Genomic DNA, 8,692 nt, shown 5'->3' on the forward strand with positions numbered 1-8,692 from the left:
GGACGCTGTGCTGACCCCTGTGTGAGGACGCTGTGCTGACCCCTGTGTGAGGATGCCATGCTGACCCCTGTGTGAGGACGCCATGCTGACCCCTGTGTGAGGATGCCGTGCTGACCCCTATGTAAGGACGCTGTGCTGACCCCGTGTGAGGACGCTGCGCTGACCCCTGTGTGAGGACGCCATGCTGACCCCTGTGTGAGGATGCCGTGCTGGCCCCTATGTAAGGACGCTGTGCTGACCCCGTGTGAGGACGCTGCGCTGACCCCTGTGTGAGGATGCTGTGCTGACCCCGTGTGAGAACGCTGTGCTGACCCCTATGTAAGGACGCCGCGCTGACCCGTGTGAGGACGCCGCGCTGACCCCTATATAAGGACGCTGTGCTAACCCCTATGTAAGGACGCTGTGCTGACCCCGTGTGAGGACGCTGTGCTGACCATGTGAGGACACCATGATGACCCCTGTGTGAGGACGCCGTGCTGACCCCTATGTAAGGACGCTGCGCTGACCCGTGTGAGGACGCCGCGCTGACCCCTATATAAGGACGCTGTGCTGACCCCTATGTAAGGACGCTGTGCTGACCATGTGAGGACACCATGATGACCCCTGTGTGAGGACGCCGTGCTGACCCCTGTGTGAGGACGCTGTGCTGACCCGTGTGAGGACGCTGCGCTGACCCCTATATAAGGACACGATGCAGAAGAACAGCTTCCTAGATTTCATCTCCCAACCATCAAGAGTCAACAATGCAGTCAGCTGTCCTGAGAAGCACGTGACATCACTGGCCTACTGCCCCCACCCCATGCTTTTCAGCTAGTTTAGAGAGAGTGAAAAGAGAATATTGCATTTTAACTCAAAGTCATGCCCAACACTTAGGACACATAGGAATGATGGATGACAGCGGGCTGGCCTTCGATGGCTATTAGCAAACACCCGAGACAACATAAGCTAGAGGGAGGGAAGGCTGACATGGGCTCATGCTCCAGCCCCTGGGTACTCAGCTCCACTGCTTTCAGCCCATGATGAGGCAGGGCTGTGGGGTAACATGGAGGAGTGGGGCAGCATCCCCTTCAGGGCTTGCACCCCAGGCTCTAACCTCCTCCGTTAAGTCCTACCACCCCCAGTGTCATCCAAGCCTTTGGGGACATTCCAGATCCAAATTATAGCAATGGAAAAAGGGGATTTTTTTTAAACTGGAGATGGAAAAGGCCACCATTTGTGTGTTCTTGGTGAAACTCTCTGTGTTTCTAATTGTGTAGGATACAAGGTTTCATCCTGTTTAAGGCTGCTTTCTCTAAAGCAGCCAGCTGATCGCAGGGAAGTCAGTTTTCTAATCCTGATAACTTTGGCCCAACTGCTCTGCTGTGGCCCTACTCAGTAATATGCCTGTTACTGTTGTGACCAACTGAATGCCCCTCCACCACTTATAGCCTAAAGAACTGAGCCTGGACTTGTGCAAACCTACCCTCAAATTTCATTTTTAAATTACTGTTGTGTGTATGGAATGTGTGATATGGGCACACATACGGCACCCGTCGGGGCAGAGGACAACTTTTGAGACTCAGTTTCTTTCTCCCACTCTGCCTTGAGTCAGGGTCTCTCTTGCTGTTTCTGACCCTATCTACAAACTCCAGGCTGGGTGCCGTAAGAGTTTCTGTGTGGTTCTCCCGTCTGTCTCCTGTCCTGCCACGGGAGTGCTAGGATCACAGATGAAAGCCAATGCATCAGGCTTTTTTCACGTGGACTCCACGGACCACATTCACATAGTCGGGCTCCACGGACCACATTCACATAGTCTGGCATGGGGAGTGCTTTTACCTATGAGCTATCTTGCCAGTCCACTTTCAGTAACAGGACATTAGCAGTGGTGGAGCCCTGTGTGTGGCCGACAGCAATGGGCCTATACGTAGCCCCTTTCTGTGAGCCTCAGAAGCCCTGAGCAACACAGATGGGTTTAGAATGAGATGAACCTACTGTATCCTCAGGTATTACTGACATCTATTTGGGGATGCCCTCCAAAGGCTCGTTCCTAAGCCTTCTGGAATGTTAATGGCACCTGGCTTCCTGTGCTGGGAAACTTCTGCCTGTATGCATAGAAGACCCTTGTCAAGAGCACATTACAGAGCATCTGCATTCCTAAAGTTCTAAGGAACCTGTACACAAACCCCAAGAAACAGTTCACATGAATCAGGACAGCCGGAGCTGAGATGCAGAGGTAAAAGCTTAGTGAGCAGGACCCAAACTATTCCTTACATGTGGCAGGGCTGCAGCTGGGCCACCTTAACATCCGGGAGATGAAATCCTGTAGGCACCAAGGGCCTATAAAGAAATGCTTTTCTGAAGTCAGGGCTGACTCCAGAGATTTACTGTGGCTCCTTTCTGTGCAGGAGAGCCATTAGAACAACATGGCCGCCAGGCTTGTGAACTGCTAATCACATTTTTATTGTTCACATTCACCACTGAAATTGCTTTGCAACTGTTTGTTTTGAAACAGGCGCATAAAATATCACGACAGCAGTATTTTGGCACATATTGGAAAATCTGCCATGAATAAAGATTTTTCTTCCAATAAAATAGAGTTTACCTATATCGCTTGGCATTAAAATGATTTATTGAAGTAGCCACAACATAAACCATAGAAATAAAATGAGAGATTAGAGTTACAGGAATGTTCAAAGGCTGCTATATCCAAATTCACATTTTAAAAACACACTTTAATGCAACTTGTAAAGCTTTGCAAAGAGGCAAAGAATAACCTCCACCCTGTTCTTCATCAGTTCTACACTCCACGGCCAGGTGGGTGCTGGCTCGCAGCCTCAGGGAAACCATGCTCACCAGTCCCATCCAGAGGCCTTAGAGATGTGGGCCCAGAAGACGGGGCCAATGGGAGCAAGTCCAGCCTCACACATACTGAGACAGGCTGGTCTAGCCTCACACACACTGAGGCAGGCTGGTCCTCTGACACCACCCAACATGGCTGCCTGATGCTGACAGTGAAAATGCAGGGCAGGCCAAGCTTGAGGACCAAGATTTGAATCCTTAGAGCCCACATCAAAACAACAGTGTAGCTATGCACACCTGGAACGGGGGTTGGGGGCAGAGACGGGAGGGGGACTGTGGTTTGTAGCTGCCGGCCCAGCTCCAGACTCAGTGAGAGACAGCGAAAAAGGAAGGACCCCCTCCTCTGGTATCAACACATATACCCGGGTACTTAGGTGGGGGTGGGAGGTGGCTCCACCGTGTACGCCCTGCCAGGAGGCAGCCATTGGTGAGCAGCTCCTTGCTCACCCCACCCTGGTCTCCGTGGTGTTGACCCATGTACAGGGCCCTGCAGCTGAAGCTCTTTCTCTCTTGTCTGTGTCCTAGGACCCTACACAGGACCCTACTCAGCCATCCCCTGTGCTTCCTTCCTCCAGTCCCTCAGCCGTCCCCTGTGCTTGCTTCCTCCAGGCCCTCAGCCATCCCCTGTGCTTGCTTCCTCCAGTCCCTCAGCCGTCCCCTGTGCTTCCTTCCTCCAGGCCCTGTGGCCAGCTTTCCCTCTGTTTTCCTGTAGGCCCCACTAATAGAGACTTACAGCCAGCACTGCCTGAATCCTCAGTCACTGAGGAGCCACAGTGATTCCTTTCCAGCAGAGGCCGATGATCTGAAGCTGTCTCAACGAGCCCTGAGCCTAAGGTAAGTGATCTGTCTCTCTGTCACACATGACTGTTCTACTCAGGTGAAGGTTGCCTTGTGCGTTTTCAGGTGGCTTCCCAAAACTGGTATTAAGCAAACAGCAGAAAGGCCTGCCTGGCGCCTCTGGAGCTGCCATGTCACACCAACCCGTGTCTGCACATTCCACTCTCCCTGTTGAGCTGACCCTCCCACTCTAAACCTAGAATCCCTCTCCTTCCTCAGAACAGCTCTTCCTTCATCACTGAGTCCCTTCCAAGGTCAGTTTGAGAGATACCCCAACACACACACACACACACACACACACACACACACACACACACACACTTAGCAGTGCACACCCTTTCCACTGGGGTGGGAGCTTCTCTCTCACCCTCTGTTTGGCTTTTTTTCTATGGTACAGTAAAATCCAGGGACCAGGAACCTCGGGAAGGAGGGACCAACTGCAGCTCACAGTTCTAAGAAAGTGGATGTGATGCAGCTGGTCACGTGATACCCAGAGAGCGAAGAGAGCAAAACGTGCATGCCAGCTCTCAGCCTGCTCCCTCCATTTTGGTCCTGGATACCTGCCACAGAGAAGAAGCCAGCAACTCTTGCCCATCAGAAGAGGGGGATGGAGGGATAAGAGGCCAGTGGAAAATCACCCTGTCTCTGGCTAGTCCCAGAACAAGGACTTAGGAATCCCCACCCCATGTCTCAGGGTCAATGGTGAATGGACTTTTCCACTAGCCCACTAGCTTCTAAGACCCTATAAAAGCTCTCCCTGATCCTCCCAGCCCTGCTGTCTCTATTCCTGCTCAGACACAGCCACCATACTGTGTTTCTCTCCAATAAATTCCCTGTGTGCGGTTTGTTGCATGGTGTGACTTTGTAGCATTCCTTGGTTCCTGATTGCGGAGGTATCCTTGCACCAGAAAACCCTTTTCAGGGGAAGTGTTTACCAAGGAAAACATGTGCTGTGGGAACAAGGAACTCTGGGAAGGAAGAACAAAGCTATAAGGTGCAAAGCCCGTATGCAGGCTTTAACCACAAATAAAGCTATGAGGTGCAAAGCCCATATGCAGGCTTTAACCATAAACAGCTTTGGGCAGAGTGAAGAGAAGGGTCACCCGGAGGTCACTGTCGGCTGCCATGCTACGAATCATGTGTCCTGCTATCTTGGTGATCAGTAATGGCACTGGAACAGGGTCCCTCACCATCTTCCTACTGGGCCTCGTTCAGAGGCTCTGACAGAGGTTGCCACACACATGCCACATGCCATGCACAGGCTGTGCAGATGCCACACACATGCCACACACGTCATATTCCACACACATTCCATATGCCACAAATATGTTATATACCACACACATGTCACATTCCACACACACTCCACATGCCACACACATGCCACACATCACATGCCACATACATACCACACATGCCATATGCCACATACCACATACATGTCACATTCCATACACATTCCATATGCCATACACATGCCACACATATGCCATATGCCACACATGCTATATGCCACATATTTGCTACATACATGCACATGCCATATGTCACACACATGCCATGCCACACATGTTATATGCCACACACAGGCCCTCAGACTCAGATGTCAAATCACACTGAAGTATGTGCGGTTTCCTTAACTTCGGGAACAGGCCAGTTGTAAAGTGCACAGGTATTTTATCAGATACTCAAGAGAGAAAAATAGCACAATTCAACTCAGAATTCTTATTTTTCGCTTCTTTTCAGACTTGCATAGACAGAGACTTCTGTAATACATTTATGCAAAGGGAATAAATGTGAGGTTAATTGTTTACGGCTGTGACACCCAAGTCACCAGGCTGACAGCGACTGTGGAGGGTCACAGGTTTGGAAGGTTTGCTTCAGTTCAGAAACATCAGGGTACAGATGTGTGCTTCACAGAACAGGGATAGCTGGAATCCCAAGAGGAAGGGGTGTGTCCACAAAGATGCCATAGACATGGCACTGGCTAACACGTGCACTCTGAGGACGACACGGGTTATTTGACTAAAACAACACAGACGCAGTGTAGGAGGTGGTTAGTGTCCTTCAAGGACGCAAAGCCTGACCTTGGAAAAGCAGCTGACTTCACTCTTTACTCAACAGCTGCAAGATGGCTCGTGCGGGAGCAAGGGACTTGCGGCCAAACCCAGTGACTTGAGTTTGGTCCCCAGAACCAACATGATAGAAAGTTGTCATTTGACCTCCACACACGTGTTGTGGCATGTAGGTGCCCCCCCCGCACCCCCCCCACACACACAACAAGTAAATATAAAAGCTACAAATAATATCCAACAAGAAACCTAACACAGGATGTCCTCTGGATTCAGAGCATCACACTAGCAGTGGTGCAAGGTGCAGGACTCAGTTCCTGGTGTGAAGAGCAGGTTCCACCATCACTCCCTGTTGCTTAAATGATGAAATGGTGGTGTGAGCATTCACTAAATGCTCACTGCTGCTGATCATGAGAGGGTGGGACAGCAAGGTTTATATGGTGGTGTGAGCATTCACTAAATTCTCACTGCTGCTAGTCATGAAGGTGCAGCACATCACCTGCAAAAAAGAATTTCCTGTTGAAATTTGAGATGTGGAGATGGCCGTGAATGGACAGAATAACAGTACCTATTACTCTGCTATCTAAACAGTAGCGAGGTGCCCTTTAGGTCCGTCGCTCTCTGCCTCTCTCAGACCTTGTTGGAGAAGTTCCTTTGTACAGTACATGGTGGTTAAAGCAGAAACTCAAAATTGTCAAAATGCAGAGATTATTTGTGGACGCTTGAAGCCGCAATGGGACATGTCTATCGTGTCCCTTGCCCCCAAGCCTCAGAGACCATGATGGGGGAGGGGCTTAATGAACTGAAAGAGCCAGAGGTGGGGAACCGGGTAAAAGTGTTTACAGAATGGGACAAAGCCACTGTGCTAACTAACTCACTACAGTTGTGGTCGCCTGCACAAGACATGTGCAAGAGCAATCCAGTCAGCACTGCAGCACGGGCAGCAAGGAGCTAGCTGCAGTGGATGGCTGCTGGAAGAGGAAGTACCGTGTTGGTTGGCCATGCCCCGGTGGATGGTCCCAAACCCGTGAGCGTATATGGCCAGTATGAACTGGACCCAGAGAATTCTTGAGAAAAACAGAAGCAAAAACATGAAGCCAGCAGAGTGTGGGGATTGGGAGGTGAGGGTAGGTGCAGTTAGGGGTGAATACGATCACAGCATGCTGTATGCATGCAAGAAATTCTCAAAGGGAAAGCACTCTATTATCTTTAAAAGAATGGGCATTTTGCTTTCATGGCCCCCAGTTTTGATCTGGAATGCATCCTTGCACAGACAGTAGCACAAGAGTCTCACACACGCTTGCATGTGAGAGTGGAGCTCAAGTGATGCTCTCTCTCACTTCTGCCACCGCCACCCCTGCCGTCTGCAGCACAGACCCTCCACCACATTTGCTGGGGAAGCGACTGTGCTGACCTCCCAGTCCCCCATGGCAAACTCTTGAGGCGGAATGTTCACATTTCCAACTGTTGAACAAGTGGGGCATTTCCACACGGCATAAGGTTTCATGAAGGATGAGAACTTTTTGTCTGTCACCAAGGGAACTGAGCCGCCCACAGCAGGTACCCACAGTCATCAAAGCATCTTATCAGGAAGGCCTGCCTAGCTCTGGAGCCTCGCGTTCCTCACACACCAAAGTGACTCTGGAACCCTTTGCTTCCCACACTGTGACCAACTTTTACAGCCCAACTCAGTAGTTTTCTGCGTCCACTGTCCCCCAGAGCAAGACCAACGCAAGTACATAACAAGTAACAAGGGATGCCTGTACTCTGAGGGTGGAGAGATGCCAACCTTGTGACCTGGCGACTGAGGAAACCGACTCAAAGGAGAGAGGCCTCTCTCTTTTCAGTCAGGTTTTCGTCCACAGTAGTGGGAACTCTGCCAGGGCTGGCAGGATAGACTTGGCGGCCAGGGTGATACACACTCCCATCGCGCCCCTCACACCTCCCAGTGGTCTTCCCAAGCCGGATCGTGCCCGTCACCATGTGGTGACACATTGTGTGTGTCACCATGACCTACCTGTGCCTGGACACACCTCACAGACACACTCAGAGGTGGCTTCACTGGCTCAGCCCAAGCAGGCTGCCAATCAACAGTAGCCATCGAAAGAGGCACGCACGGGGGCTGTGGTAACTCAAACAAGCCCGCTCGCTCAGCAGCTTCAGAAGGCTTATCTTTCTCTCCCTCTTCTCCTTCCTCCTGATGCCACCTTTAGACCCCCTCCTGCACTGTGACCAGTTCCTCTAACCTTGACACCACACTCACCATGTGCATCTTGACATTTGGTCCCTGGGTGCTTGAAAACAAGGCTAGGGGGCGGAGCATCCCCATCTCTCCCTCCCCCGGGTGGCTCCACACAGCCTGCTTCCTGCCTTCCTACCTTCTGTCCTGTGGTCACAGCAAGACCCTCCACAAGCCTGAGCCTGCAGAACACTGAGAAGTGGACAGTGTGTGGTGTTTGCTTTCACATCGGAGCCTGGGAGCCTGGGTCTGAGGCACGTTTGACTGGCCTTTGCCTTTTCTACAGTTGGCAGGCATAACTGAACCAATGAGGGAAGCTCCCTCCCTCCCGGGAGTCGAGGGTGCTGGTAAAAAGGGAACTTTTCTTGACTGGCAACACTCCTGTGCTCTGAGCTGCAACCTGACTTTCAGATCACTAGAGTCTGAGGAAGAGATTTTCAAGGGAAAGAAAGCCAGTGCTGGGCTCCATTTCATTCTTCTTACACAGGAACCACAGACCAAAGATTTGTTTTGATGGGTAGTGTTCATTTAAGATCACGTCCTTTGTTGGGGAGAGAAGGCTAAGCCATTCTGAGCTCTGAGGAAGTCAACTGTGTGAGGGCTGATCTGGAGCCTACTGACGTTCATGCTGAAGAGAAGACGGTCTGCACACAAGTGCAGCAGGAAGAAAGGGAAAAGAGAAGGGAGAGAGGAGAGGGTGGAGGGG

At 51.2% G+C, this 8,692-nt stretch overlaps 1 protein-coding gene across 4 annotated transcripts in view; it reads right to left on the reverse strand.

Annotated features, from left to right (window-relative positions):
* Ulk4 (unc-51 like kinase 4) overlaps window positions 1-8,692 on the reverse strand; it is a 308,678-nt gene that overhangs the window by 160,648 nt on the left and 139,338 nt on the right. The gene's annotated exons all lie outside the window — the stretch shown is intronic.

Source organism: Mastomys coucha, unplaced genomic scaffold (assembly GCF_008632895.1).
Source record: "Mastomys coucha isolate ucsf_1 unplaced genomic scaffold, UCSF_Mcou_1 pScaffold23, whole genome shotgun sequence".
In the NCBI taxonomy this organism is placed as follows: Eukaryota; Metazoa; Chordata; class Mammalia; order Rodentia; family Muridae; genus Mastomys; species Mastomys coucha.